We start from the raw sequence: 6,000 nt of genomic DNA, 5'->3' as shown, positions 1-6,000 counted from the left end.
ATGTACAGCACCTTTGGTGTTGGGTTTGTGATGGTGTCTCCTTGCAAGGAATCAGATTCTTCAAACCTGTAGAGGTACAGAGAAGTCTGAAATTTTAAGGTGCTGAGAGGAGTTCATTTAATAAACACTGTGTGTGTTGGGCATTCTCCAAGAGGAAATGCACTGGTGCATTTACCAGTTGTTATATGAGATGAAAGCAGAAAAAATTGCAAAGAAGGGTCTTTGTTTTGTTTTGGTCATATTGTTTCTAAGGGATAAAATCAAAGTAAACAAGGTTTTAGAGCAAGTTTTAGTTGGGAGGAAATATGACTGTGGAGAGTTGTGACAGTTGCTGCAAAGGAGAATTGCTGTTTCTTTTGTTTGCATTTCTTGGAATATTTTGTTATTTACTTTTTAAGAGGGCTTGATGTTTTTTGTGATGGTTCTTTAGGTTTTATAAGTAAAGATTCATCAGTGAGACAGTTGGATAATTGTTTTGGATAAAGTTCAGTTATTTTTGTAGAAAATACTTACTAAAGATGCAAACTTTGATGTCACATACTCTACGAATATTATTATTTAACATATATACTGTAATACTGCTTAGGAACAGATGATGGTATCATCATGCTAATTTACTATATGATAGGAAAGGTAGCTGAAGTTTTTAGAAGACATTTTTATCACAGCCTGTTTACTCTGAAAGGCAAACTTGTGCTCCTAAATCAGGATTTACAGTACCTTGTGGTTATCTCATATAAAGTACATTCAAGCTCTGCTGTGTGACTTGTCGCTTCATGAGCATTTACTTCTATGGTAACTTCAGTATATAGTACAATTTGCATTTGTACAGTTTTATTGAATGAATTCCTAGCCTCACTGAAGTCACCAGTAAATCCTCATTAATACCAGTAGGTGCACAGTTTCACCAAGTGACTTTAGTCACAGCAGTCCCATTTCTCAGGAGATGGTTATTACCTTGATCAGATACATGCCAGTAGGATATTTCCCTGACTGCTGCTGCTGTACTCCAGCAGTATCTGGATACCAAACTTTTTCTCACCTGGGATATACCACATGCACAGCTTCATTTTCCAAAACTGCAAAAGAGGGATAATTTTTATTAACCTCAAAGATAGTTGCTTACATAACTAGTTAAAAAGCAATCAACTCTCTTGAGCATTCTGTATGCCATATTTTTCACTATTACAGCAGTGTTTAGTTGGTATTTGTCTTTCTGAAGTGATATGTAGTACATTCATAATTCATAAAATTATGACTTTAATTCACTGACATATTCATGAACATACATAAGTACCTGAGATGCCTCCAAATCATCCAGCCTTTCAGATCTGCATCTGTGGCTAGGGTGTTACTGTGTTTGCAGTAATGTTTCTGAAACAAGATTAAATGCGGAAACAATCAAAGCACGGATCTAAAAGAATCCACTTTTTTTTTTTCATTTTGATGTGGCAGAAGTTGGTTTCTGAGTGTAAGTGAACAATGAATTTAAAAGAATTAATGGTCTGAGGTTTGTTTTGCAGTATCTTGTTCCTGTTGTTTAGTATATCTTTAAGGTCTGGCATTTACCATTTATGGACAATTAAAAATAGAATTAAGAGCTAGTAATTAGTACAAATATTAATGTTATTCTAGTTATGCCTTTCTTTTGGTTTCAGCTAATTAAATCACTATTTTTAAAATAGTCTAATTTAGGATTTTAGTTTAACATGATTTTGTTAAACATAGTTTAACACAATGTCAAAATATGCAGTTGGAAATAATGTCTATTCTGTAAGCAGTCATGAGAGCTACAGAATTTTCTGTATGGTGTATCATGTATATCTGCACTTACTGAGTGTTCATTTCTAGATTAATATTTTTTTTTAATTTCTTTGAAAACAAGTATTTGTTATATAGCATAAAAAATAGTTTTGCATAACTATCATTCTTTACCAATAAATGCAAACCACAAATAGACTGGTTTCCTAGGAAGTATAAATAGCAGGTATAAAGAACATTCTCAGGCAGTTATAGCTTTTCAAATACAGTTTTCATATTTGGTCAGCATATATTCCATTATATAAATAGTTGCACACTTTTATTTTCTTCTGTATGTATATTTAGGATAGATGTTTTACCTTGTGTTGTATTCTTGAGTTTTCTTGAATGAATTAGGGGTTTCTTTAACAATCTTCACTCCTCTCATGGTGATTTTCACTCCATTTAAGTGTTATATATAGTTCTCATTGCCTTTTGCACAGGAGTGGATTTCAAATAATCCAAAGTCATCCATAGCAATGGACTGTTACTGATACGCATTTGTGTCATGGAGTGATGGACCAGACTTTGTTGATTTTGCACATGTAATTTCAGTGACTCTAACTGAAACGTGGTCAAATTCCAAATTGAATTTAACAGACTGCTGATATAACAGTTCTCAGTGTCTATGACTGGGCTGAGTAAGTTTGATCCTTGTATGTATGGTTTCTCTAGACAAGCTTTACATCCTGGGGTAACTCATCAAAATGAACAAAATGTGAGTGGGGACAGAGGAACACAGTGCCATGTGGCAGCATTCTTTTGTGAGATATTTTAAGCTATAAAGTCACATTTCACCCTCTACCAGCTCTGGGCAGGATAGCTGACACAGAGAGGTACTACTATTTTTCCCCCCTTTTCTGTTTTTTGGGTCTTGAATTTAGTTTAACCTTCTATTTCCCCATTATTGACATCTTTCTGTGAATCAGTTGAAAATTTTGAGTTCATTAGAACAAATATTGAAAGGGTAGGTACCTGGAAGTGAAGCTTTTGTAAAAAGGGCTTAAATAATGATGCTGCATGCACACAGCCATGCACTGTAAGGCCAACAAATCCTGGCTGCAGACAGGTGCAGCATTTGGTAATGCAGCCTGTTGTTAAGCTTTCTGACTTGGAAGGGGCTTTAGAAACATGGAGAAACTTCTATTCATGGTACTCTTTCAAACCTTCACATTATCTTTTTTACATTAATAACTGGTACAAATCCTTCAGTAATTACAGTAAATAATTACCACCTTGTTCTGAAAGTGTATTGACTGTAGCTTTCATACAGTCACCTTATGTATCTTGTTTTGTTTGGTTTTGTTTTATTCCAGGGTTTGGTATTGCGAATTGCCTTGTTATAAATGATGTGAACTATGTGAGGAGCCACGATTCTGCTATCATATGTTCTTCTTCCTCACAGGAATAATTATATTGTCTTTACATAAATTAGCTTTGATTTTTAATCAGGTAGCTCAGAAACAAACTCAAGATATTTAAAGGATCCTAATTTCTGACTACACTGAGTTATTTGCTTTATTTCACTGAATGGCTTCATAATTTTACTTTTTCTTAATGTATTACAGTTTCTTATCTCATCAAACCAGTTTAAAATAAAGTCTTATAAATATTTAAGTTTCTGACTTTTTATTTCTTACAGTTTTTCAACGATGCACATAATTTCCTTGTGGTAGGCTTAGTTTTCATTTAAATTGTGGATGCTTTTCACAGTTAGGCTGTTCTAATACCCAGAGGCAGCTGTGATTCCAGCCCTCTTCTGGAAGTCACCAATTTAACACAAATGAAGATTGTGAATCTCAGCAGTCCTTTCAGCACCCTTCCTCACAGGCAACTTTTTGACAGAACACTAAACTGATATAAAAACAGTTTTATTTAGTCTGTAAATGTCTTTTGGTTCATTTGCAAATACCATCACAGATTTTTTTGTAAAATCAGCCTTGCACTGTTATCACTGTACTAATACACTAAGTATATTTTGCATCAAAGTTTGGCTCCTCACTAGAGATTAAGCTGTAAAGATTAGTTCCAATCTACCTTTCAGTCCATTATTTGTAGCTAGCTTCATTCTACTTCAGAAAAACCTTTCTTTCTTCCTTACAATATCTACAGGTTAAGAGATTTATGTGAACCAACTGGTTCAACTGGTTTGAATGGAACTAATGATGAGCAAATCAAGCTATCTGATTTCCTGTGTAATCAGATAACAAGACATCTAATATTTATCTGGACTTTATATCACCAACTCAGCTTTTTCATCTGGCCTCAAGTAAAAAAAATGTTGGATGGAAAAAAACAGAGCCCATATAAAGCAAAAACCTAAGCCTCAGCCAGTTTTCTGGTAAATTAGGATGATATAACTCTTTAACTCCTAAATCTGTAATAACTGACTGAATTTTATTTTCCATGTACTCCTGTGGAGAGAAGATGAAGAATAATGAGGCTTGCCACAGTTCTTCAGAGTACTGCTTTAGGGGACCAAATATGGTGTAATGGTCAAGCAGCTGACCAGCTGCAACTACTAAGTATTTCCTTAAGTGTTTAAGGAGCTTTTGTACATTTTCATCAAGCTTAATATTGTACATGATACAAAAAGACACATTAGAGGGAATTTAATTAGCAGCTTTTCTAGCAGCATCAGGAGAGAGGTCAAGAGGTGCATTTTTAATACTCCCCCTCTGGAGATGAACATTCTGGGCAAGTGGACAAGTAACTACCACCTCTATAAAGGAGGTCCTGCACATCTGTGAAATGGCCAGAGCCCTGTTCTTCCTGTACATGTTTATGTATTGAGAAACTGGAGAGTTTATAAGGTTATCCTCTTGCTTTCTTTTTTTTTCTTTTTTTTTTTTTTTCCAAAGTAAAAATGGACTCTACAGTGTACAGTTTTTGAAGTAGAGACAACAAATTGGGAGTTTGACTTTGAAAGGCTCAAGCCATTCCCAAAAGTTAATCATGTTTGAAATGGAATAAGATAGGAAATCAAATATAGAGGGAGCTGAAGCCACCAATCATGAAAAAAAAGTAAGCCAATCCTTCTGTCTTTAATACACAGGGTTCAGCAGTAAATAACTTAAGAAATTCCATATCAATCTGAATTCAATATTTTCCTTTTGCTTTTGGCTCTCACTTGCATTATTTCCACTCCTTTCAAAGGTCCATTGGTGCAATGAGTCACTCTGAACTAGAACACATACTTTAGTGCTACCAGTAAAGTTTGTGCTGTGCTTTTCCTGTAAATTAATCAGGTACTTCAAGGTCCAAGCACCTTTCAATAGCAGTAAAATCCATATATTCTTCTCATAGAAGCTGATAATAGCAATACAGTTTTACTAAAATGTGTCTGGGAACCATGATGCCTGCTTACTGTGGTTACAAAACACACAGGTCAATTGGATGCAGCTACAATAGAGATTTATTTCTGCACTTAAATCTACTTCATCTTATCTGTTAATTCTAACCTGCCTGAGCAAGAAACATCTTGTATTGATTAGCTGGTTTTGAAGACAATGAATGCTTTTGAAGTACCTGACTCAGGAAATTAGGTGCTTTCTGCTGTCTTGAATGTTATGTCAAGTGTCAGGCTGAAGTTTGTTTATCTCTTTATGTTCAAGTCCTTTCAAATATTTTCTGTTTTACTTACTACTTCTTTTTCCTGCAGTAGCTACAGTCTCTGAGATGTAATTTAATGCTGCTTGTACAGCCTTTCACTATGAAGCAGGGACATGCTTTAACCAAGCAATTTTCCCCTCCTACTCAAATAAAACATACATTTAAAAAAAAACAGTTCAAATGCACAGTACACTTATGTTATGGGCCCAGTGAGGTATAACATAAAGTCTGACTGTGAATTGCTTTTTTTCATAGCCACAGCGTTAAGTAAAGAACAACAGCTCAGGTAAGAACTGGAAGGGACCACAATATGTGCCTGTTCTCCCAGGGATTCAGGGAGTCACTGCAGCTGCAGGAGTCAGTTCTGGAAATTCAGAGTTGCTCCCAACATCCTGCAAGCACACCACCAGTGCCTGAGCCACAAGGCTTTATCTCAGGCTACATATCACTTCTCCCAGGCCAGTGTCAAGATTTCCCATTACAAAATATTTCAATTTTTTTTGTCTGCAATAGCAGACAAATTTGTCATACAGTGTGCTGTCCAAGGAACTTGAGATAATGACAGTAACTGAGAAAGGTAACAGGTAA

This window comes from Lonchura striata, chromosome 6 (genome assembly GCF_046129695.1).
Source record: "Lonchura striata isolate bLonStr1 chromosome 6, bLonStr1.mat, whole genome shotgun sequence".
Lineage (NCBI taxonomy): Eukaryota > Metazoa > Chordata > Aves > Passeriformes > Estrildidae > Lonchura > Lonchura striata.
Note: the sequence above shows the minus strand (reverse complement) of the source record.